The sequence below is a fragment of the Heteronotia binoei genome, chromosome 2 (assembly GCF_032191835.1).
Source record: "Heteronotia binoei isolate CCM8104 ecotype False Entrance Well chromosome 2, APGP_CSIRO_Hbin_v1, whole genome shotgun sequence".
Lineage (NCBI taxonomy): Eukaryota > Metazoa > Chordata > Lepidosauria > Squamata > Gekkonidae > Heteronotia > Heteronotia binoei.
This window is the reverse complement of record NC_083224.1, coordinates 130,879,864-130,906,834: the sequence shown is the minus strand read 5'-3', so window position 1 is coordinate 130,906,834 and position 26,971 is coordinate 130,879,864.

Below are 26,971 nucleotides of genomic sequence, written 5' to 3'. Positions count from 1 at the left end.
TGACAAGTGAGGTTCCCATGGGGCAGTATATAACAGTGTTTCTGCAGGTCCTAAGACTTACAGATACAAGCTGTCTGGAAGTGTGTCTGAAAGTAAATGGCATTACGCTGAATGCCGCTAGCAGAGAAAAGATCCATTTTGACAGTTTGAAGGATGTGGTTTTTAGGGACGTTTCTGACTCTGAGCCACGCGAGATCACAGTGAGTCACCTGGGCATCGTCAGAGACAAACAGAACTTTGTCATTACAGCAAAACTTCTTTTAAAAATTCAGAAGGTGGTTTACGACAAATGGGTCCTCAAGAGGATTTTAAGAGTCTGCCCTATGGGTACTGAAATGGATACAAGATGGCGTCACCCTTTCTCAGCCATCCTAGCAGTTCCCAGCAATTGTGGGAAAAGTTATTCTATTAAAAATTTACTCTTGAATGCAAAATCTACACTTTTTGTAATGCCTCAAAATATTGTGTAGTTTTATTCATGCTGGCAACCATTGTATGAAGAATTGCTCAAACGCTATGCTTTTATAAAATTTGTAGAGGGTTTGCCCTCCAACTTGAATGATGATGAACTGTTATCTCCTAATAAAATAAACCTGGTTGTTGTGGACGATCTGATGGCCTGTGCTTCTGGTAGAGGTGAAATCGAAAGTGTTTTTACTAAATACATCCATTACAGAAATCTATTATTTACATCGTGCAAAATTTCTTCTACCAGGGTAAGAGCAGCAGTGTGAGTATTAAGTCTGCCTTTACACAGTTTGACAGCGATAACATGACAGCAAGTGATCTAGCTGGCAGGCTAGGTCACAGTGACCTTATCAGCAAGCCGGTTCTAGCCGGTAAAGGACAGGTGGAAAGTACCTGCTGAGTCAGCATGACTATGGACTGCCAGGATTGGCTGATGGAACTATATATGGACTGCACTTGCAGTGCACAGGTCTCTCTTTGAGGAGTCACTTGCTGGCAGAGCACTTTGATCCTAAGGTTGATGTATATTACTGCACTAGTGAACACGTTGTATATAATCTGTAAATACGCTGTTTTAGCACTAGCTGCAGGTGTCTGGCTCACTTACTTACTGGGGCTCACTGTTGTATATATCACACCGCTCACTCTACATACACCAGCACCGACAGGGTTATGGGCCCAGTGCGGTTCTGCTGTGCGGAGGAGTGTCGTGCGTGTTGAGCTGACCGAGAGTTGTGAAGGAGCCGGAGGCGAGGAACGCCATGGAGGACGAAGACTACCAGCTACCAGCTACCAGTCTGAGAGCGAGGGGGAGGACAGCAGCCAGCTGTCTGGAGGAGTCTGCGACATGGCTCAGCAACAGCTTGGAGTGGCCATGGAGAAGCTCAATTCAGCCAACTACGCGGTGTGGAGCCTACGAATGGAACACTATCTCAAGCGTGAGTAATCCCCCTGCCGTGTTATCTCCTGATGAGACTGTGTTGGCCGAGAAGGCGCTGGCAAATATTGTGCTAGCCGTGGGAGATGACCAATTAGTATATGTGCGTGGGAAGGACACTGCCAAGGCTGCCTGGGACGCACTCAGTGGGGTATACGTGAGAACCACTGCAGGCTCCCTAATGGCCTTGACCAGAAAAATGTTCCGCACTCTGATGCCGGCTGGAGGATGTGTGAGGCAGCACATCAAGAAGCTTACAGACTGCTTCGTGGAGCTTGAAGCCCAGGGCAAAACTGTTGCTCCTGATGACAGAGTGTATATCTTGTTGTCATCTTAGTTTACACCACTAATTACCTCCCTGGAAACGGTTGATGTGTCTACTCTGACTATGGAGTACGTGTGTGCCCACTTGCATGATTTCCAGGAGCGGATTGCAGCTGTGACCCATCCGGGAGTATTGGCTGGAGAACGTGTGGCTATCGGAGCGTCTGGGAAGACGTCCAAGCAGGAGCCGGCTTGTGCTGCTGGCAGACAACCAAAGGCTGAAGAGGAGCCGACGGCACTGTCGGTCAGGCGTTGCTTTGGTTGCGGCTCATCCTCGCACCTTTTACGTGTTTGCCCAGAGAAAGGGAAGCAGCGTGGATGGAGGCAGCGGGGGCAGAGGACCACCAGCAGATGTGAGGAAGAAGCCCAGCTGGTCACTTCTTCAGGAGAGAGTACCGGGTCTCGATGGATATTTGACTCTGGTGCAACAAGCCATCTCTGCTGCGATGAGAGGCTGCTAAGAGATGTTGACATTCCTGAACTCTCCCATGTGAGATTAGCCAACGGTTCTTCTGCGGCTGTAAAATGTACTGGGAGTGTAAATTTTCCTGTATTGAATTGCACATTCCAGAATGTATTATGTGTCCCCTCGCTAAGGTCTAATTTGCTAAGCGTCAGCAATTTAATTGATGACGGCTATGAGGTGATGTTTAAGAAATCCTGTTGTAAGATCTTAGGAGGTGGGGGGAAGCTGCTTGCTACTGGCAAAAGGGATGGAAATGTATATGTGGTCAAGAGTGATTGTGCCCAGGCTGCACAAGTTTCCAATGTGCCAGTGCACGACCAATGTATCCACCTGTTACACAGAAGACTTGGGCATTGTGGGTTTTACGCACTGAAAAAAACTCTACAGATGGTGCCAGGTTTGAATGTAAAGCCCTGCAAGTGTTACCTAGACTGCCAGGTCTGCAAAAAGACCAAGAGCAGGGCTTGTGCTGTGGCTAGAAAAAGCACCAGGGAGAGCAAACGTGCTTTAGAGCTAATACAGCTCGATGTAATTGGCCCATTTCCCAAAAGTCTGTCGGGGAGGCGGTACTGCCTAGTGGCTACCGACGACTATACAAGGTATTCCTGGGTGTTTGCCATGGAGCACAAGTCCGAGGTGTACAAATGCTTTACCAAATGGGCAAAGGCGGTTGAAAGGGAGTTGGACTTGCATATCAAGTCAATCCAGAGCGACCGTGGAGGGGAATTTACTTCTAATGAGTTTAAACGTTGGCTGGAGAGCAAAGGAATTGCTCACAGGTTAGCAAACCCAGCCACGCCCCAAGAGAATGGGCTAGCAGAATGGCATGGATCAATCCTACCAAGTCCTATGAGAAAGGTTGAAGGAGCTGGGCATGTTTAGCCTGGAGAAGAGATGGCTGAGAGGTGATATGATCACCATCTTCAGGTACTTGAAGGGCTGTCATATAGAGGATGGTGTGGAATTGTTTTCTGTGGCCCCAAAAGGTAGGACCAGAACCAGTGGGTTGAAATTAAATCAAAAGAGTTTCTGGCTCAACATTAGGAAGAATTTCCTGACTGTTAGAGCAGTTCCTTTGTGGAACAGGCTTCCTTGGGAGGTGGTGGACTCTCCTTGCTTGGAGGTTTTTAAACAGAGGCTAGATGGCCATCTGACAGCAATGAAGATCCTGTGAAATTAGGGGGAGGTATATGCAAGTTTCCTGCATTGTGCAGAGGGTTGGACTAGATGACCCTGGAGGTACCTTCCAACTCTATGATTCTATGTCTGTCATGCTTGTTTTGATCCTAAGCGGACATGGCATGCGTGACCGAGACCTGGGTGTGCAATGGGGAGACTGTAGCCCTCTCTCAAATGGCGCCCCCGGGATACTCGGTCTTTCACCAGTCCCGGACTAGTGGGCGGGGGGGAGGAGTGGCACTTATCATACGAGAGGTTTACTCCTTTAGGGCCCTCCCGGCCCCGGAGATCAGGGGTGTTGAATGTGTCGGCCTGATGTGGGACGTTGGGGAGGGGTTGGCGATCTGGCTGGTGTACCGTCCACCTAACGCACCGGCCGGTGCCTTATCATCCCTGATGGAGGCCGCGGCGGGCTGGGCATTGGAGTACCCAAGGCTATTGGTCTTGGGTGATTTCAATGTTCACGCCGATGACGCGGCCTCCAGTCAGGCGATGGACCTGGTGTCATCCATGGCGACACTGGGACTCTCCCAAGTTGTCACAACGCCCACTCATCAGGCGGGGCACATGCTAGACCTGGTCTTCGCGGCGGGAGTTTTAGTGAACGATATGACTGCTAGAGCAGTGCCATGGTCGGATCACTATGCCCTTAAGGCTCGGGTGGGTGTGCCACCCCAAACCTGTTTAGGCAGGGAGCGTATTTTAGCTCGCCCGCGGAGCCTGATGGACCCGGAATGGTTCCTGACGGCTCTGCGGGATCCCGGGCCCCCTGGTGATTCCTTGGATGGTCTGGTGGAGTCCTGGAATGATAGACTCTACAGAGCTATCGAAGAAATCGCACCTAGGCGTCCTCTGCGTCCCCGTTTGAAGTTGACACACTGGTACAACCAGGGGTTGCGACAACTAAAACGGGAACGTAGACGACTAGAGAGGCAATGGCGGCGTACTCGAGACGAAGCGACTCGAACATCTTATAGAGAGATTATGAAGTCCTATGAGGTGGCAATCAAAACCGCAAAGAGAACATACTTTGCGCCTGAGATTGCGTCTGCAACATTGCGCCCGGCACAATTATTTAATATAATTTGGAGTCTAACAACACTGCCTCAGGGCAGACCAAATTGTAAAGAATTGGAGATTGGCTGTGAGGCTTTTGCGAACTTCTTTGCGGACAAGATCGCGTCGCTCCGCCTCGACCTCCCTGCCACATTGGAGGCAGTTAGCGAAACCAAGGCTCCGGGCCTGTCTTCGGATTATGTTCTGGATGGTTTCAGCCCTCTCAGCCTGGAGGAAGTTGACAGGATCCTCTTATCTGCACACCCAACAACCTGTAAATTGGACCCGTGCCCCTCCTGGCTTATTAAATCCTGCCACAGGGAGCTTAGATATCCTGTACGGGATATCATAAATAGATCCCTCACGGAAGGGCAATTTCCAACACAGCTTAAAGAGGCGGTGGCTCGTCCTCTCTTGAAAAAAACATAATTAGACCCGGCCCAATTGGCACATTATCGGCCGGTCTTGAATTTGCCCTTTTGGGGCAAACTTATCAAGAGAGCAGTGGTGATGCAGTGCATCCAGTGCATCCTGGATGACACTTCCGTCCTTGATCCCCTCCAGTCCGGCTTTCGCCCGGGCCATGGGACGGAGACGGTGCTGGTCACCCTAGTAGATGACCTGCAACGGCATCTGGATCGGGGCGGCTCGGCGGTACTGATGCTGTTGGACCTATCAGCAGCGTTCGATACGGTCGACCATCGGCTGCTGGCCTGCTGCCTTGCCGACGCGGGGATTCAGGGGTTGGCCTTGCAATGGCTTTCCTCTTTCCTTGAAGGTTGGGGAAAGAGGGTCGCTATTGGGGATGAGCTGTCCCGTAGGCACACGCTTGATTGCGGGGTGCCTCAGGGTGCGGTTCTTTCCCCGATGTTATTTAACATCTGTATACGTCCCCTCGCCCAGATTGCCCGAAGGTATGGGCTGGGCTGTCACCAGTATGCTGATGACACCCAGCTTTATCTGCTTATGGACGACCGGCCGGTCTGCGCCTCACAAAATCTGGACCGGGCATTACAGGCTGTGGCTGGGTGGCTCATGCAGAGCGGGCTGAGGCTAAATCCAGCTAAGACAGAGGTCCTTTGCTTGGGCCGTCAGGGTCCAGGAAGGAAATACCCCTCCCGGTTTTTGACAGTGCGCCGCTGATTGCGACGCATAAAGTCAGGAACCTGGGGGTACTTCTGGAGCCTTCCTTAACAATGGAGGCCCAGATAGCAGCCACTGCCAAGTCCGCATTTTTCCATCTTAGGCGGGCAAGGCAGCTGGCTCCCTTCCTGGAGCGCGACAACCTAGCAATGGTGATCCATGCTACGGTCACCTCAAGGTTGGACTACTGCAATGCCCTCTACATGGGGCTGCCCCTGTGCCGAACCCGGAAATTGCAGCTGGTGCAGAACACCACCGCCCGGTTGTTATTGGGGCTCCCAAGGTGGGAGCACATTCAGCCGGGACTTCGGGCTCTGCACTGGCTGCCAATACTCTACCGAGTTCGATACAAGGTGCTGGTTATTACCTTTAAAGCCCTATATGGCCTAGGACCTGCCTACCTGAGGGACCGTCTCTTCCCACACGTTCCCGAGAGAGCACTGAGATCGGGAACTCAAAACCTTCTGGTTGTCCCCGGGCCAAAGGAGGCCCGTTTGAAAGCTACAAGGGACAGGGCCTTCTCCGTAATGGCCCCATCCTGGTGGAACCAGCTACTGGAAGAGGTAAGGGCCCTGCGGGACCTTACCCAATTCCGCAGGGCCTGTAAGACAGCCCTCTTCCGGCTGGCCCACAACTAACTGGCACGGAACACTGAACACCGAATACTGAACCTGAAATTGAATTTGAATTGAGTGTAGCTTTAAGACCGCTGTATGTTTTTAACGTTTATGTATATAACAATTGCCTAGATTTTTAACTATAAATTATGAAATGTTAATTTTTAATGCTTAATTTTATATTTTATGTTAGTTTTACATGTTGTAAGCCGCCCTGAGCCACCTGGTGGGAAGGGCGGGATATAAATCTCAGATAAATTAAAATAAATAAATAAATAAGCGAGGCAGCACAATTCTTATGGTTATTTGGAAGTATGACCTACTTTCATTTAAGTGTGCATAGGACCACAGCCCCAATTGGTGACTAATCTGGAATGGTGCATGACCTCAGCATCCAGCCACAATAAGTAGACAATAGATGATTTTTTGTCTCTTCAGTTAGGTAAACATAAACTTTTAGAATGTACATAAGTGGTATATAGAAGAGAATGGATTTCTGACCTCACCTGGTTAACTGATGTATAAACACAGTTTCGCTTTTCACTAGATCTGTTCAAGTCAAAGAATACATAGGCTGTTTTCCCACTGACCTTACTCCGGAGCGACGTCCCTCTTCACCGTGCAGTGTCTGCGTGGATTTCCCACCAACTGCTGCACACAACGAGGAAGTGCTGCGGCTTTTGCATCGCAGATGTAAACCGCTAAAAACCAGTTTACATCTGCGACGCAAAAGCCGCGGCTCTTCCTGGTTGTGCGCAGCTGTTGGTGGGAAATCCGCGCAGACGCTGCGCGGTGAAGAGGGACGTCGCTCCGGAGTAAGGTCAGTGGGAAAACGGCCATAGTCTTCAATGGACCAAGGATCTGGTCAACTGCAAATACCAGCCAATATCAATACAGCTCTTGTACTGGAGTGAGAATGGATGAGGTGTAGTGATTAGTTTATCAAACTGGGTCAGTCACTCTGTGTCATCCTAACCTACTTTGTAATGTTGTTGTGAGGATAAAATAAATGTTGTACACTACTCTGAGCTCCTTGGAGGAAGCTCAGAATAAAAATGTTATAGACAGAAGAGATCCAGTGGAAGCCAGTACTACCTCATTTAGCTCTCTCCAGAAACAGTTCAGGCAGTAGCTTTTGAGTACCAAATTATCAAATTCTGAAAACATCTTGGTTCATGATTTCAAGCCACTTAACTTATTCTGATGGAATTTTAATGCATTTCCCCCTAAATCTGATTGCAAAACACATTGATTTAAGATACTAAAAACGCAACAGCCTTTGTTGCCTGTTTAGGTGATTTGAGCAGAAGTAATTCAAACAAAAGCTTTTCAAATTATAGAAGCAAAGGTAGCTGCTGAGAAAAAAGATACTGGTTTCCTTAGGAACCAAGAAGCATGTGAAAGCTTTCAGAGCAACTGAACAGCTCCTCCTGACCCCTCCTTTCATGATACAGTGTTCCGTTCAGCTTAGCAGCTCACAGGGAGAACCAGACATCTCCTGTTGTCTGGTTCAAATTCGTCAAATGAACTGAAACAGGGAGAGAAGGTTGTAGATGCCAGCTTGTGCATAAACTTGCCAAAACATTTTTGCCACTGTATAAATATTACCTCTACAGATCATAACTATCTGTCCGTCTATCTCCTTTACATTTTTCTTCTTTTTTCTTGTTCCCTTCCTTTTTAATGTTAAATTGCATTATGACTTCTATGACAAGAGTAAATGTGAAGATTCAGGGGCAGCTGGAAAAAAAGACAGAGGTTACATTCACAACTTTTTAATCCTGAGTCAACAGTACAGTGTGAAAGCAAATGCAGTTCCTTGTATCTTTTTAACTTATCTGTCAAAGAAGTTTAGGATCAGGAGAAGTTCTTCATTACTGCAGACCTTTCCCCCCCTATGAGTCCCCCCCCCTCAAATTCTACTTGTCCTGTTCGTGGTGAACTGTCTGCACCATCTTTGGCAGGGCAGCCATTATAGGCTTCTTTCTGGTGGCCATTTTAGGCCTTCTCTTTGCAGTTGTTAATAGGGGATATTTCATAGCACCTCAGGTAGGGCAGCTACTTTTGTCTTTACTTTGGTGGCCATTTTAGGACTCTTGTCAGTTATTTTTAAATAGGCACCTCTTTAGGGCAGCCAACTTAAGGTTCTCTTTAGGGCCCATTTTAGGATGCCTTTTGGTGGCCATTTAAGGTACCTTTTAGGTAGTTCTTTTGACTGGGTTGTTTTCAGTTTCTACTGGGATGACTGACAAGAAGGGTTCTAGTCCTAAGGGTAAGAATCCGGTATCTAAGCCTCATTCAAAGTGTCCTGCCTCTCCCTTGTCCTCTTCTGAGGATGAAGGGGAGAATGTTGTTAATACTACCATATTAGATCTTTGGGCTTTGTAGTAGGCATCAGATTTTGCCACACACACCCCCTCTCGCTTACGGGCCCTCTGAAATAGGGGCTGGAGGCAGTACGGATAGCAGGAAAACATCTAAGACCAGGTTCCAGGCAGATGTTTTAACAACAACAAGAAGACTGCAGATCTATACCCCACCCTTCTCCCTGAATAAGAGACTCAGAGTGACTTACAATCTCCTTTATCTTCTCCCCCCACAACAGACACCTGTGAGGTGGGTGGGGCTGAGAGGGCTCTCACAGCAGCTGCCCTTTCAAGGACAACTCCTGTGATAACTATGACTAACCCAAGGACATTCCAGCAGCTGTAAGTGGAGGAGTGGGGAATCAAACCCGGCTCTCCCAGATAAGAGTCCATACACTTAACCACTACACCAAACTGGCTACACCAAACAAGGTTATCTATCCTTGAGGGCAGGTAGCCTTGAGGTAGTGCCAGTGCATCTGCTGGATCTGGAGATGTTATTGGTGGTGTGGAGCCATTTCCTAATGATCCAGGAACAGGATCTGCACTGGTGCCATTAGAAGTGGCTCCCAATGTTCTGATGGTAAGGCAGTAACAACACCACACCCACATCCTGGGGTGATTTGGCCTTGGGGACCCTGAGGTCCACCTGCTGCCTCTGGGTCTTCTGCCTCCACCCAGGCTACCTCTTCCTCTGCTGGGGCTGGTACACCTCAACCTTGGTCATAGCTGGCAGGGCAAGGTGGCCCATATGGGCCATGGCCTGGTGCTGAACAGACACAAGGAGTAGGAGTGCCAGTGGCACTAGGGAGGAGATAGGGTTATCTTCCCCCATTGAATGCTTCCTGTGCCATTTGGTGCTTTACCCTTTGGGGACATAGTTAGGGGTGTGCAAAAAAAAAATTCGGAATACCGTATATATGGTAGATGCACGGCTATTTCCAAATATACGGCCCCATTATACCCTATGGCCATTGAAATCAATGGCAAAATAGGGTATATTGGAAGTCACTTGGAGGGGAGGGAGTTTGAGGGAGAGCCCTCACATTTGAAGGGGACCTGCAGGAGACTCTCCCATACAAACCTCCCAAGTCCCAAAAAGATTGGGCCAGGGGGTCCCATTCCAGAGGCACCCAAAGAGGGTGCCCCTCTCTCACCATTATACCCTAAGGGCCATTGAAATCAATGGCAACATAGGGCATAATTAGAGGCTACTGGGGGGCAGGGGGTTTGAGGGAGAGCCCCAAAACTGCAAAGGACCCTCAGGGGACTCTCCCCTACAAAACCCACAAGTCCCAAAAAGATTGGGCCAGGGGGTCCCTGTCTTTGGGCTCCCCAAAAGGCCCATTGCCACTAATGCTGGGGAAAGCCCAATTAGCCACTTCCTCCACTATAATTGCTGTGGGGAAAGTGGCTCTGGCCAGAGGGGGGCTTGAGGGAGGGGTCCCAAAACCGCAGGGCAGCTTCACGGGACTCCCCCGCATGCAACCCCCCTGGCCCAAAAAGACTCCACCTATCTGTGGGCACCCCAAAAGGAACACTGTTCCCAATGGTGAGGAAAAAACAATTCGAGCCACTTCCCCCACTGTAATTGTCATGAGAAAAGTGGCTCTGGGGAGCAGGGGGTTTTGAGGAAAGCCCCCCAAACTGCTGTGCAGCTTCAGGATACTGTCCCACACAAAACCCACAAGGCCCCCCAAAAAATTGGACCAGGGGGTCCAGTTCCTGGGGCACCCAAAGCCAAACCTAACTTCACACCAGAGAATCTCTATAAGACCCAAATTTACTACATCCATCTATCTACTCTATGAACCCTACTGGCCTAGAACCAATAAAAACCCAGTTGCCAACATCACTGCCACACAAAACACTATCTGCTCAAGGTCTGCTCTGCAGACCTGGCTGCAGCAAACCCAGATGCCAGCTCTCCAGCCCTGCCCCAAACAACACTGGAGTGCTGACCAAGCACAACAAGCATGCTGGTTCTGGGTCTCTCACCCAGATGCCAGCTTCCCTGCCACAGAACATGCAATTTACAGATGCCAGCTCTCTATTCCTCCCCCCAAACAACTCTCAAACAAGAGAAGTGGTGGACCACACCTAGCTCCACATTATTCTTTATCTGACACAAAGCAAAAAGCATTTAGACTTACCTTGTGTGATGGATGATTGGCTGGTCCAGGCTCTTTTGCGTTACCCAGGGTGCACCTCGAGGAGGAGAGCCAGAGTTGCACCCCAAATGAGGAAGATCACTGGGAGGGCCTCAGATTGTGTGAGAGGAAGAGAATCATTCCTTCTCTCTCAGCTCAGCAGCAACACACCAGTTATCACTATCCCATTAGAGGGACCTCAGCATTGGTATTGCTGCTGGCTGCCTGTCATCATCACTGGCACCTCCCTCTTTCTTTCTCCTGCCCCTGAAAAAAAACCTGGGTTATCCTGGCTGGGCCTGTGGATGCTGTCCATTACAGTTGGGGGCTGCAATGGCTCTTTCAGTATTATTAGGCATGCCTGATGGGAACTGGGGAAATTTGGAACGCTTTGCAGATTTTAAACCAGCATTCACTTTTGGTTTGGGGATGGATGAGGGGTGGGGGGGTGCACTGCCAATCAATTTGTGAGTAAGTTTTGGGCTGTCTTTGGACTCTAGTCCATGTTTAGTGGGAGAGCATTTTACAACCACCTACCAAGCGTGGGCCAAGAGAGGATGCAGGCACAAGTAGGTGCTCACTTCATTTACTCTCAAAGTCTACATTCAGGGAGCCGAACAGAGGCAAATTGACCTTCAGGAAGACTATCCAGGTTTGCAGGCAATTGTGATGTGGGCAGACAATGTCGCCCATATGCGAAAAGACGCACTCACGCTGCACGCTCATCGGTGGGCATGAGAGGAACGGCTTGGCCATGGAAGAGAGGGCCGGCCAGACCCCCTCCTTCGTGACCCAGTAGCCCAAAGGAGGTGTTTCCTGTGATTCGTTGGGCTCCGAAAGATAGTCCCTCACCATCGCAGCACTCGTCTCCAATCTCAGGGTCCTACCGCTCCCAGAGGGGCCAACAAGCCATCTGATGAGTGTCATCTCGGGACTCTTCATGGCGTGAATCTGGTGGGAAACACTGCCTACCCAGGGAGGTTGGGGATGAACAGCAGTGGAAGTGGCAGATGAGCTGCTTCCACCCCCCTCCTCCTCAGCTACCAGCACTGGGCCCTCCCTGACTCTGCAGCACTCGACCTTCTGGGAGACCTTGTCTCACCAACGATTAAGCTAGTTGGCCCGCACAGCGATCGTTCCCTTAAGGCATGGGTCTAACATGGTCGCCAACATGTAGACCTTATCTTGGGTGAAAGTCTGAAAGCAGGCCTCAAGCCCTTCCTGCAGTCTAACAACCAGGGTGCGCACTGCTGGAAGAACATCTGCACAGTGTTGAGCTGGCACTAGAAATGAGGCCAGGTCCTCATGGGCCATGTGGACCATGGGGAAGACCAGTGCGATGCTCGCCTTGTCAGACGAGAGCATTTCTATGAAGGGCCCAAGAACCTCCACAGTCTGAGAAATGACCACCCAATCCTCTTGGGTGAGATGGTTCTCATCCCGAAACACCCTCATCTCAGAGACAAAGGCATCCAGGGCTGCTCTCTGCTCCACCATGCGCTCCAGCATGGCACAGGTGGAGTTCCAGTGTGTGCTGACATCACCGATAAGGCAATGCCCTGGCACGCCTGTCAGTGTCTGTTTCTCACATATTGCTGAGTGAGAAGTGACCCGTGATGTGCCGACACTTCTGGAGCATAAGTCGGTACTCATGGGTCACAGCTAGGTACCAACGATCCTGGCTTTTCATCTGGCCCAATGCGTTCTTAACCTCGAGGTGGAGAAGGTGGGCCATGCAAGGAAAGCGTTGTAGGCCCTGATGCTGGACAGCTGCCTTGATGTTGGAGCAACTGTCAGCCACCATGAAGCCCATGGTGATGTCTCCGCTGCCTACCCAGCCCTCTAACTGCCGTGAGAGGATGACTCTGAGAGTGTCTGCTGTGTGCAGTGCATTGACTGCTTTGGCATGCAGCAAGATCCAGCGATAGCCGGCCTGGCAGCCCTAACCCTGCCTGCCATTACTGCTACCACCACCCTGCAGCTCACTGGGTTGCCACCAATGCGCAGTCAGGGAGAGACACCCCTCGAACACATTTTGGGAGCTCCAGATATCTGAAGTGAAATGGACAGTCTCCCAGCAGCATGGGACAAATGCGCCTTCACCACAGATCTGGTTGCTCTGAAAACAGATGGCACAATGGTCCTGCTAATGGTGGTTCTAGCAGGAAGTTTGTACCAGGGTGCCAGGTACTTGAGCAACCCTAGCACTGGAGGTAGTCACAATGGGACGGACCTCCTGGCTGGGTGGTGTTGACCGCTTGGGCACCCCAGCACCAGCCTGCTTCTCCCCCTTAAGAAGCACCGCCTGGTGGTGCTTCCGCAGGTGGTTCCTCGTCCCCCCCGGAGTCAGGTGGGCAGGGTCCCCCCCACGACTGATCAGGTCCCTGCACAGCTGGCACAGAGCATAGCCTGGATCCTCCATAAATTGGAAATGCTTCCAGATTTCGGAGGTGTACAGATGTCCAAGCTGACTGGCAGCTTGGGTGTCCAGAGCCACCTCCTGTGAGGTGCTCGGACAGACACATTGTGTCTTGGGGTGGCAGGAGGGGCTGGCCACCGGGGGGAAGTGGGCAGAGATGGAGGTACCTTGTGTGTCTCCATTTCTTCCCCCTCCACCCCATGTGGCCTCGCCTTCTGGCCATCCCCTGAAGGACTGCTGGTGCCCAAAGGAACCAAAGAAGGGGGCTGGTCCTCCTCAACCAGCTTCTCCTCCAGCTCCTGCATGACATTCTGCACCCTCCTTGGGGTGATTGGACAGAAAACTGTCCCCATAGCTCATCTCCATATGTTATTATTATTATTATTATATTATTATTATCTCCAAGGAGGGCTGCTCTTGCTGCCCCTCCTCTGGCTGCTGAGGCCAAGCGACATCAGCTGGAGGAGAGACTGCCCAAGCAGCAGACCCCTGCTCAGTGCCAGCAGCTAATGGCACCTCTGCTGGGGGCATCCCAGCAGCAGCCTCGATGAAGGGCCCAAGGCGGGCCTTCTTCTTCATCACACTCCGGCCAGAGGTTGGAGTGCTGGAAGGCAGCTGTGGAGTGGCCCTATGCACAGGTGTGGGGGGGAGATGTGGATCCTCCACTCCCCTTCACCCCTCTAGACTTCTCCTTGGCTTTGCCCCCAGGGCCCCTCTTCTACTGCCTGTCACTCATGTCACCCTTGGCCAGTCTCACATAACCTGAACTGAAAGTGGGTTTTTTTTTTAACAAACCTAACTCACTGCACTGTACCCTGAACTAACAGGTGTCCTGACTTCTTTTGAAAAACCCTCTCACCAAAACTTGTTTGTTTGTTTGTTTGGTCCTTCACCTGTCCTTTTTTGGGTTGGGGTAGTAGTAGTCTGGTAAAGTTTAGGAGACTAGGTGATCCTGGCTACAGTTTTTAAAAGGCTACCTTGAGATGAAGGCAATCCTTGTTATATCCTCCTAGTTAAACTTCTCCTGGGACAAACCGGATTTTCTTGCAAACAAAAAATCAGGTGTTCCCTATAACTTGAAGAAGAAGATATTGGATTTATATCCCGCCCTCCACTCCGAAGAGTCTCAGAGCAGCTCACAATCTCCTCTACCTTCCTCCCCCACAACAGACACCCTGTGAGGTGGGTGGGGCTGGAGAGGGCTCTCACAGCAGCTGCCCTTTCAAGGACAACCTCTGCCAGAGCTATGGCTGACCCAAGGCCATGCTAGCAGGTGCAAGTGGAGGAGTGGGGAATCAAACCCGGTTCTTCCAGATAAGAGTCCGCACACTTAACCACTACACCAAACTGGCTTCTTGAGAGAAGCTGTGGTTTACCCTATGGAAATCTTAGGATGCACCAGCTTTTAGTGGCTGAAAGCAAGATGCACTACAATCCTAGTCTCTTTAAAAGGGAACCTGATGTGGCCTAGTCGTCATGCTGCCTTTTATGAGAAACCTAAAATCTTTTTAAATTACCCCTATCTGGCCTAGTTGAATTTTGAAAGAAGATAAAGCCCTAAACTGGATTAATTTTTTTTTTAATTTCAAAAAACATAATCCCTAAAAACACCCGTATTAGTGGGGCAGCCTATTTAGTTGCCCTAGCCAAACCGAAAGCACCCTCAGACTCCAAAAATAACTATAAAAACATGAAAGTGACCCACCCCACACAGCACACACACCAACCCCCACACCAACCAGAGGTAATTTTAAAAAAACAAAACATGACAGAAAGAAAGAAAGAAAGAAAGAAACTTACCCCCCCCCCCAAACCAGAACCAGGAAAAGGGACAACAGGACAGGATGCAAAACCAGAAACAACAGACAATAGATCCAAACAGATCACTGAGAAAAGATCAACAAACTCAGCTGTTAAAAAAGTGACCTTTTCAACAATAAAAAAACCTCAGGCCAAATCAGTCAACAATCCCCCCCCCCTCCAAAACCAGAACTAGGAAAAGGTACAACAGGACAGGATGCAAAACCAGCAACAACAGAGAATAGATTCAAACAGATCACTGAGAAAAGGCCAACAAACTCAGCATTGTTTTTTAACAATGAAAATTAGGCCAAAAAGCCCCCCCCCCAAGAACCAGAAGAGAAAAGGAACAACAGCAGCAACAAATCAAACACAGAATCTTTTTAAAACAGTAAAAAACTTGACTTTTAACAATACAAGAACTTTACGACCCCCCCCCCCCCAAAAAAAAGACCTTCACCCTAACCCCAAGAAATCCAAGCCACCCAAATCAGGAAAAGTAAAAGGACACTGCACTTTTAAAAGTCCTCTCACTAAAGTAAGATATGGGCAAATTGGCAACGCTCCCACCCCAGGCCCCCACCTCCAGCAGAACCCCCTAAACCTAACCTCAAATAAGCTACCCAGCACTCACCCACCCAAATCTGGATAAGCAAAGGGACTCTGAGTCTTAAAAAGTCCTTTTACTAACTAAAATAAAAACTAAACACCCAAGACTGTCTTACCTTAGATATCTTCTCTTCTCCAGGCAGGTCAGGCAAGGCTGAGAGAGAGCAGCAGCAGCAGCAGCTGAAGCCAAGGGCCAGCGCAGCACAATCTCTCTCTCACACCAACACAGCAGCAATGGAATGGAGTCCAGCCAGGCAGATTCCTTTAAAAGTTTCTCTGGTCCTACACAGAGCAGTTTCAAAAAATACCACTGCTCTGTGATTGGCCAGAGCAAAAGAACAGCAATGTTGCTGATGGCTGAGGAATTAGCCCAGCCATCAGCTACACAACAGGCCTGCAAAGCATGCATTTGCAATGCATTTTGCAAATGCATGCTTTGGATTGGCTGTTGGGGCTCCTATCCCCCTCCCTCCCTGATCCCAGGGAGGCTATGGGAGAGGCGGGAAAAGTCTTCCAAAGGTGGGAAAGGAGGCAAGCAGCTCCCCTGAGGCTGCAGAAGCTCCTTTCCCGCCTTTTCCATTGAGTTTCATATACTTCCAAATATCTATTCAGAAGTATACGGGGAGCCGTATACAGCTCCCGTATTGTGGCTGCAGATTGGACTCGGAAGTATACTTTGCCATATTCTTCCAAATCAGGGGTGATTCGGGAGTTTATTTGGTTTGGCCGAACCAAATGCACACCCCTAGACATAGTCCTGCCACTAGGGGATCATTTGTTGCCAGCAGCAAAGGAAAAAAATTGTAAGGGTGAATATGTTAATATTTTCTCCCTTCTCTACAGGGAATTGGAGAAAAAAGACAAGGGGTGTTTTCGCACTCACCTTCAGCCGGCGCCGCGACCCTCTTGACGACGGAGGATCTGTGCTGATTTCCCACACGAAGCGCTGGAGCAACCAGAAGAGCCGCCAATTTCCGGCGCGAAGCCCGCTCAAGCGTTTTCCTGCTTCCTGGCGATTTACGTTTGAGCGGGCTTCGCGCCGGAAATTGGCGGCTCTTCTGGTTGCTCCAGCGCTTCGTGTGGGAAATCAGCACAGATCCTCCGTCGTCAAGAGGGTCGCGGCGCCGGCTGAAGGTGAGTGCGAAAACACCCAAGGATGATTTAGATGACAAAGATAAGGAAAGGAAAGGTCTCCTGTGCAAGCACCAGCCATTTCCGACTCAGGGGTGACATTGCTTTCACGTTTTCATGGCAGACTTTTTACAGGGTGGTTTGCCATTGCCTTCCCCAGTCATCTACGCTTTCCTTCCAGCAAGCTGGGTACTCATTTTACTGTCCTCTGAAGGATGGAAGGCTGAGTTAACCTTGAGCCAGCTACCTGAAAACCCAGCTTCCACCGGGGATCGAACTCAGGTCATGAGCAGAGCTTAGGACTGCAGTACTGCAGCTTTAACACTCTGCACCACGGGGCTCTTGGACAAAGAGAAGAGAAGCTTTAAAAAAATGCAAAGTGGATAGAACTTTGGCCAATTAGCTTCCAGGGGTTTTGTTTTGTTTATGTTGGCTTAATAGCAAGCTACACTATGTTTAATGGGCCTGCCTTGCTCTGGTATGAAAAGGAGTTCCAGATGCAGGCAGCCTTATATCCATCCCTTCAATGGGACCAAATTCACCCATAGCTTGGGCTGCAAATTATGTCCCCAGCTTAGCCAAATCTGGGTGACTGTTCTGATAGTGGACATTTAGTGCACTGACTGTCAGCAGTCTCTGCTTTACCAGTTAAAACTGACCCTTCCATCATTCTGTTATCACTGGGACGGGGGGAAAATACAAGTATCAGAGTCATTTTGCACATCAGCATAAGTCTTCAGGCATTCTAATAAAAATGTTCCCACTATCCAGTATCCTTTAGCTGTGGCACCCTAGAAACCCTTGAGAGGGTATCTAACTAGGGATATCAGCCTCCACATGGGAACTAGGGATCCCCTGGAATTATGGCTCCTCTCCAGATTACAAAGATCACTTCCCTAGGAGAAAATGGTTGCTTTGGAGGGTGTACTTATGGCATTGTACCCTACTGAGGTCCCTATCCTCCACAAGCTCCATACCCAAATCTCCAGGTCCTACACCAATGTGATAGTTAAGTAATGTGGCCAGAATGCAGCTGATCATGTGGTGTATGGCAGTGGATTACTGAGAGGGATTGCTGCTGTAGGTAGTTTTAAATAATTTTTTTGGTCAGTGCATGTAAGATAGAATTCATGAGGTTGCCATCTAGTGACCTCAGAGGGGTGTAAAGATCCTGAGGCAAGCAATCAGTCACTAAGCAGGGCAGAGTGGTTGCTGAATGGCAAGCATTACACAGGAATCTGCCAAAGTGCCGGCCTAATTATCCTTCTACTCGAATGTCCAGATTGTCCTCATCAAGAGGAATTGTGTCTGATGGGTTTTCTCCCTGGAGTCCTCATAAAGAGGAATTTTATACCTTGTATCAGAGAACTATCAAAGACGGGGGGGGGGGGGGGAATGGGCACATTTTAACTTAGAACCATGCACTATTTATCATTGTAATTCTTGTAACTCTAAAGTGAATGCTGTCTTGATAATGAGTTAGATTTTTTTTAAAAAAAAAAAAAGAAGAAGAAGAAGAAGAAGGAAGCTCAGCTTCTCTTTTGGCAGCTGCAACTCGAGACTGGGAAATTTATGCGTATGTTATTTTGCACCTGCAGGCATATTTGGTGCACCATAATTCAGTTTGCAGTCACATTGGGGAAGATGCATGGCTAAATGCCTACTTTGCACTTGTGGTCAGGAAACAAACTGGGAAGCTGTATTAATCGGCATCCTGTCTCTTTTTTAAAGGTAGAGTTTTAAACTTCAATGGCTGATATTGCACAGGCATTCAAAATTACTTGCATGTAATACATTTCTGAAATTTTCACCTCGGGTGTTTTTTAAATCATCATAAATAAATTAAATTCTTGAAAGAATCTTGCTTAAAACCCCACAGGTAACAACTAGGTAGGTCTGAGCTGAAAATGTTATTAATTTTTTTCACTTTAATCAAGAACTGTCTAATTTTTGTTCTTAAAATTAGTTAATTTTTGTAACAGTTTTTTCTCAATAATATCTTGATATTCTAGTGATACTCTGATTTCTAAGTTTCATGGATCATTTTGTTGGTGTTCAGAGCCACATGTTCTGCCTGGAGACTGTTTAATTTTCTGAAGCAAGAGTTGGATTTAAGTATGTAAACTACAGTTCAGGATCTTAGAATATGAGGGACTTTGAAGAAGAAATCCATGGCTACCACCTGTTGTGGCATGGGCTAATACTGCCATCAATTGCTTGGGCAGCTAAGACAGAAAGGAGGGACCATCAGTGACTAGAGTAATATAATATTTATTTATAGAAGTTTGCAGCTAAGGCACCAAATAAAATAGTCACACCTCAACTGCCCCTTGGGGGTTCTATTGCCTTTGGCCATCACACCTTCAACCCCCACCAGAGGTCTCAGAAAGAGTGGGTAGGGAGTTAGCTCACCCCTGTCTTCCTCGTCCCTGCTGGAACACCCTTGACAGCAGTCCTGGCATCCAACTGTCATCCTCTTCAACCTCTATCTGTGGGCTTCCTTTTTTTCCCCTTTCCTGTTCCCAATCCCCAACTCCGTCCCTTCTCCAGGATGCCTGGCCCTGCCCATCAGGGCTGCTCCTTGCTTGGATTGTACTGGGCTAACTTCAGGGTCCCACCCCAACTCCTGTCAGTCCTCAGCATGGGGCAAGCCCAGCTCCATCCCACTTGGGCAGGGGAAACTACTGCTGCCGGGCCACTCTTGCTCTGTGGCACACCTCCTGTTGCAGAGTTGTGGGGTTTGAGGTCTGCTGATTTGGGGCAGCTGCTGTGGCACACCACTGGGTCCACACCAGGGCTGCTCCTGCCACTGCCTGAAGCCCTGGAGTGGCCATTGTCCTCACTGCCTTTCTCCACCCCCCACATTGCCTGAGCCAGCCCAGTAGCCACAGGGGGTGGCTTGCCTCTACTGGATTTGGGGCTTGGGTGATCGGGCTGCAATGACCTTTTCCCTCATGATGAGGGGACCAGGTGGCTCCCAACTCAGACACCTCTCTTTGCCTTTTATCTGGGCGATTGTCCTCAAAGATCTGTGAAAAGTAATCTGCATTATGTGTTAGATTGTGAAACTAAAAGGAAGCAGAGTGTTGGAATACAAGTTATTTACATTCCAGCCATTATAGAGTTAACTTGTGTTTACCTAAAAGAGGAAATGATATATTGTAGTTTAAAACCAATTAGGTCCTGGCTCTTCTAAACCCGGGAAACATATAAACACTGTATTGGTCAGACAACACCTAGGGTGTGAAAGCTTTGATGTTGTATGCAAAGCTGAATTGCTCTTTTTCCTGTTTAGGTGTTCTTTGGGAACAAGAACTAGTTAACAAAAGAGTTGTAAATTGTAGCCATGTAGCAGGTAAGACCTAGTTAACCATGCTGGTAAGCTAAGTTGTATTTCTTTTATCTCTTTTCCTTTCTAGTAAACTTTATTTCTTTTTGATAAGCTTAAGCCTCGTCTCCAATTATTGCCACTCACACCTCTGAATTTTACACGCATCTCCCAACAAATAAGATTTGTGAAAAGTAATCTGCATTGTGCTCAGCCCAGTAAGTGTTAGATTGTGAAACTAAAAGGAAGCAGAGACAGGTGCCATCTCAGCACATACCCAGGGAGATGTCCAGGGAAATGATGATCACCACTTCAGGATCTGTTAAAACATTGCGAGGATCTGGGGACGTGCCACACGCGGTTTTTAGAAAAAGAGGCCAATTAACTGAACAGGGTTATTTTCTAAAAAGGATGTGAGTATAGAGTGGATGAATGAAAAACTACAAATGCCAAAATGAACTGCTTGAAAACAAAATAGCACCAAAATGGAATATGATTGTCAAAGAAATGAAAATTACTTCCTCAACCGAATGACTAATGGGGAGAATTTATAAAAGGAATTTGTATCTGTTTCTCTGGCATTCCATGCTGGTATAATAATAATAATAATAATAATAATAATAATAATAATAATAATAATAATAATAATAATAATAATACTTTTCATTTATATCCCGCCCTCCCCGCACAAGCAGGCTCAGGGCGGCTCACAACATACAAATGCAGTACAATAAAATCATACATTACACGATGATGAGTTACACGATAACATCCTAAAGCATTTCACCATAGCTTCATCAGCAAATCTAGAACATGATATAAAAGGAACATAAATAAAATCAAATAAAAACAGTCAAAATACAAGACATTAAATATTCAAAAACACATTAGCATGAATGAATGAGAACATTACAGACTAAAAAATCCCACTGACTCTAAATATTATCATATTGTAGAAAACAAAACATATATACCCTTGCAAAGCAACATTGAACATTGTCCACTAACACAGACAGAATCATATGCTCCAAGCACACAATATCTTGTAATGAAACATAGGCCAGCAAGTTTAGATAAAAATATAAACACATTTAGAGGTTTGTTTTATATATTTAAACTGTGTATGTTGGTGAACAAAACTCTATATTGCTTTGCTTGGTGGGAATATAGTAATAGAATGGTGACATAAAATAGAATGGATTTCAGACCTGCTGGTGGAAAGTCATTGTGGTTCATATTTTGGAACACTCCAAAGTGTTTACAGTGAACTAAAACTAGCAGAGCAGACTAAGAGAAGAGGAGATACTTTCTCCCTAATAAGCTTCCTTTGTATTTGTATGGACTCTTTTTGCAGTGATACATGCACTGCTGGAATTCATCACCTGCAGCCTGAAGTAGTGGATTCCATTTTACTAACATTCAATCATATCATTATCTGTTATGTGTTAACCAGGCCTGAGACACTTTGTCTCTCTGTGCTATTTCCCATGCTTTTTGCACATGGCCTTGTAGATGAGGAAATATATTCTTTCTAGAAAAGAATGTCTTTGTCAGCGCAGCTTTTTCATTCAAATTGATTTTGCGGGTTAGGGTTGTATCACTGCCATTTATGAGATAAATCAGTTTTGCAAAATACTTTGCGGGGGGGGGGCGTTAATACATTGCCATAAGGTCCAGAAGAGCAGTCTGGTCTCCACTATTACTAACTGTCAATTATTTTATAGAAATGAAGTATTCATGGCATTTAGCAGCCATCAACTGGTTTGCTCCAGCCTACCTGATAATTAACTGCAATTTGCAGATGGAGTTTACATCTCTCTGGAAGGCTGTGACACCTATCTGTGTCAGGGCGTAGAAGATGTTCTGGCCAGCAGGTGGGTCAAGGGTGAAACTAGGCTTGCTTCCTTTTTTGGCAGGAGTAGGGTTGCTTATGATAGGTGGGAATAATTGTCCAACACTCAGGTCGTTTTCGCACTCACCTCCAGCCGGCGCGACCCCCTCTTCACCGCGCAGGATCTGCGCAGATTTCGCACTAAATGCCGCGGAGCAGCCTTTTGCTTCGGAAACTCCCGTCGCAAAAGCCGCGCAAACGCCAAACTGCTTTTTGGCGATTTACGTTTGAACGGCTTTTGCGCTGGGAGTTTCCGGCGCAAAAGGCTGCTCCGCGGCATTTAGTGCGAAATCCGTGCAGATCCTGCGCGGTGAAGAGGGGGGTCGCGCCGGCTGGAGGTGAGTGCGAAAACGACCTCAGAGAGATCAGGAATGGGAAAAGATCATGTCCTGAACAGCCCATCACATGCCTTACAGTAGGATGGGTTGGAATGGAGTATCCTTGGTGCTGAACAGTTTCATTACAAACCTAGTAGTAGTTTTATGGTGCATCAGGAGAGGGGCATGAGGCTTGGAATCACTTGGCACATTGCATATGCAGGTAAAGGTAAACAAGGTTGGAGGAACTGATGGCCAAGTGTGGATCCAGGGTGACTTTGCCAACAAAGGCAACCATTGAAAGGCTGCTTAGTGCAGCCTGCCTTTAACATACGCTACCATATTTTAATAAAATATGATAGGGATCCCAAACCTTTTAAAGCTTTTAGGTACCTTAGAATTCTGGCACATTGTAGTGAGTGCAACTGAAAATGGCTGCTGCAGGAGGTGGAACTATCTACAAGTTATCAGAGTGTGAGGTCATGGATAAATCTAATAACTCTTCAACATTTCAGGCAGAAGCTCTGTTTAACAGGATTGGGAAGGGCATGAACCAAACCACAAAGCAAAATATGTGATGAATTTTGATCAGTTTGCGTTTTGGGAACTGAAGTCTGTAATGGGTCTACCATCATAGATATCCACAAACATGGATATCCACAAACTTTTGAGGCAGTTTGTGGGATTCGGTTCATTTCCTGATTAGACCAGAAAGCAAGGATTTAAAGGGACTCTTGAGTCCCTTTAAACTCCTGCTTTCTGCTCAAGCAGAAAGTCCCCCAAACAGCTGAACATCTAGTGTTCCCCACCACTCTGCTGTTTTGGGCTTTGTGGTGCAGTCTTCTTAAAGTTTAAATGGTTCTGTGCTGCTCAGCTGTTTAAAGGGGCTTTCTTTGGTCTTTCTTTGGTAGTGAATTGTTTAAAGGGGCTTTCTTGGACAGCTAGGCTCACTGCTTGAGAAAGCCCATTTTAACAAATGAGCTGCACAAAAAAAAGAGAAAAAAACCCTGCTCAGCTCTGAGTGGCTCAGCTGTTTAAAGGGGCTTTTTGTTTTCTCAGCTTTCCACAGAGAGCACAAAACAGTGGTTTAAATTACTAGGAGCTATTTAATCACCTGCTTTCTGGTCCCCACAGAAAGCATCAGGGAGGAGAAAGCTGGGGTCATGAACCCATACCAAGTGATTCTATTTGCAAATTAACCTTCCAATTTCTATAGGTTCATCATTTGGTTCTTGGTTCTGCCAAAAAATGGGTTTGTACCTGTCCCTAAACAGGTTGCCTTTTTAAATGAACATATTTTTAAAATATATTTTCTTGCTTACACACAGCTTAGCTTCTGAGATCTATTGAAATCAAGCTAGGCTGGGGCTACCCAGGTCAGGTTCCTTCCTCTATATGACAAAATTATTTTAAGTAATATTTCTAAGGATAGGTATGAGAAAGTCTTGAGACCAAGAAGTGAAAGGGGGGGGACACAAAAAAATTAGGTGAAGTAATGAGTGGGAAAAGTGGGAGATAAATTAAGAGAGGGAAAGGTTGTTATCTTGCTTCAACATCCTAACTACTGCTTTGCTAGAGTTGTGTGCAAGGAAAGGAAGAGAGAAAGGTTAGACTATTGAAGAAAATTACCTGCAGGATGGCAGTTACTGTAGTAACCAGGGGTCATTTTGTAGAAAAATAAGTGGTGCATCTGCACATACTATTCAATGAACAAGGAGGTGGAACTCTCAGAGAGGTTCAGGAGCTGTGCTCCTGTGAACTCCCACTGAATCTGAGGCCTGGTAGTAACACTCAACATGCTGCCTTGGTTGTATGATCTGTTAAGTAAATTTGCTTCAGTCTTGGAAAAAGGGAAGTCTAGCCGATCCTTGAATGCTTTTTGTTATGTTCAGACTTCCCTGCACCCCAAGTGGTTGCAGCCAGAACTCCATTTTAAAAATGAAGGACATTTGGTTGAACACAGCATGATGCTGGCCTCAAGGCCCTCATTCAAGGGCCTTCCTCAAGCTGTACCTTGGAAGGACTGCACCCCCAGCCCACCCTTGGTATGCCACTGAAGCAAACCCTCTCCTTATACATATAGCCACTCCATCTCCTCTCTGACCCTTTTATTATTTCATGAACAGTTTATATTCATCCAATACTGCATTCCAGCAAGGCTTTTTTTGTAGCAGGAACTCCTTTGCATATTAGGCTACACCCCCCTGATGTAGCCAAGCCTCCAAGAGCTTACAGGGCTCTTCTTACAGGGCCTACTGAAAGCTCTTGGAGGATTGGCTACATCAGGGGATGTAGCCTAATATGCAAAGGAGTTCCTGCTACAAAAAAAAGCCCTGCATTCCAGTCATAGGAATCATCCCACTAAGTCTCTGTAATGCCTACTAAACCATATCTTCTGTCTGCATTAGAAGTTCAAGCTTTTCCTTTTTATTGCCCAAGCTTCAGGCATTGGTATATAGGCGCCTGAAACTTCACACCTTCAGCTCCATTTGACCTGGCCTTCCCAATGACCAATAGAAGCCCTTCTGATTTGGCCCCATCTGTCCCTATCCTCTTTCTAAAAATATTATTGGACACCAGGACAGGTGTCAACAAGTGCCATGGCACCCACAGTTGATGACCCAAGAGTTATTATGTAAATAAGCCATTTAAATAAACCAGTTAAACCCATACTGTTGTTTTGTGTCCTTATTCAGGGAGTATCTGGGAAACTCTTAGTTATATTGTCTAATCTCCTTATCTGTATACCTTTCCTAGGGGTTATTTTTTTGCCATTAGTCTTAGTATAAGAATACAAGAAGAGTTCTGCTAGATCAGACCAGCAGTCCATCTAGGCTAGAATCCTGTCTCACACAGTGGCCAACCAGTTCCTCTGGACACCCAACAACAGGGCATAGATGTCAAGACCTTCCTCTGATGTGGACTTCCGGGGTTGGAAAATGCCAAGCTGAACTGCTTCTCAGAAGGGGAGCAGGCTGGAACTTCTGTTTGGGTAGTGGAAGGCAATCTAATGCCTACTGCCTACTTTTCTCAGTCAGAGATCAGTCCAAGATATGCACAGGAAACTTTGAGGAGATTTACCTTGGCTAAAAGGAAGTCCCGAAGGGGGGCTCCTTTGAGGGGTCTCCGGAGACGAGTTGCATTTACATCATCTGCAGAAGTTTCCAGAGTCATTTATTTGACATAAACATGATAGGATCCTAATCTTCTTTTTTTTCAAGTTATAAATTGTCTTTATTAGTCAATTCCATACATACAGAATATAAACTGCATCCTCATTAGTTTTCATCATGTACAAATTTAAATAACAAATCATACTAAACCAAAATATACACAACTAAACAAAATAAAATATCTTCCCTATTGTACAATGAGTTAATCCTTTTACAGATAAATCATTTTTTTGTAATGCTGTTTACTAGGAAGAATGTTTTTTCTCATAGAAATAAGAAACCAAAGGGAACCACACTGATACCACATGCTTTTCATACTGCTCGTATTTTATATCATCCAAATTGTATGCTAGTTTTATTAAAATAAAGATTTTCCATACACTCTGGTGCCACATGTCCACTGTTGGAATACTTTTGCCCGTCCACCACATAGCAATAATCAATCTCGCTGTTGCAATTAAAATATGGACTAATTTTGAAGTGCTAGAACTCACATTTGAATCTGCCCAATTATGAAGTAGAAATATATCAGGTACTAATGGCAGGTCTATTTGAGTGATTAAGTAAATTTGCTCTTTAATTTGTTGCCAATATGTGGTAATGTATTTACATTTCCACCAACCATGGAAAAAATCAGATTGTTCTCCACAAGACTTCTTGCAAAGTGGGTTTATTGAGGGAAATATTTTGCTTACTCTTTTTGGAGACCAATACCATTGTAGAAGAGTCTTATGAAATTGGAACTTTAGGTTAAAAACCTTTGATTTGTTACAATAAGAACTCCAGATTATTTTCCAATGATTATCTGGTATAACCTTTTGACATTCCACTTCTTTTGATATTGAAATTCTTGTTTGTTGAATATATGTTGGCATAACTTGTATGTTTTGGAGAGTATACCCTTGGTATTATCCTTGAGGTTTTTGATAAAATTTTCATACTCTGTTAGTGGGCGTTTAAAGGCTTCGTTCACTTTGACAGAGACAAACATGTCTCTAACCTGTAGATATTGGAACCATTTAATCTCAAAGTCAAGTTTCTGTTCCATTTTTTTTTTCAAGAAAGGCGTAGTTAACACATAGGTCTATTAATCTAGAATAACCTCTTTCCCTCCATTTTAGGTATTCACTATTCCGTTGTTCAGGTGGAAACCATATCTGATTTAGAAAGGAGGAGTATCTTGAAATTTCAGGGACTAATTTACCGTGTTTGTATCTCCAGAATGTAAATAAGGGATGTAAAAAAAAAATATTTTTATACTTGGTTTTTGAAAGTAAGTTGCTATTCCATAGCATGTCCGATGTGTGATATGGAGTTAAATATGTTGCCTCAATCTGCTCCCAGTCTGTTGGTGAGTTCCCCATTATGTGTTTAGTAATTTGTGTAAGTAAAGTTGCATTGTAGTAGGTTATTAAATTAAGGTAATCCAATTCTCCACATGATGAAGGTTGAGAGATAGTGTTTATTCCAATCCTTGGTCTTTTGTATGACCACAAAAATATATTGAGATCTGCTTGCCACTTAATTATAGTAGAATTAGGTAAATAGATAGGTAACGTACGAAAAAGAAAAAGATATTTTGGGATTATAAAACTTT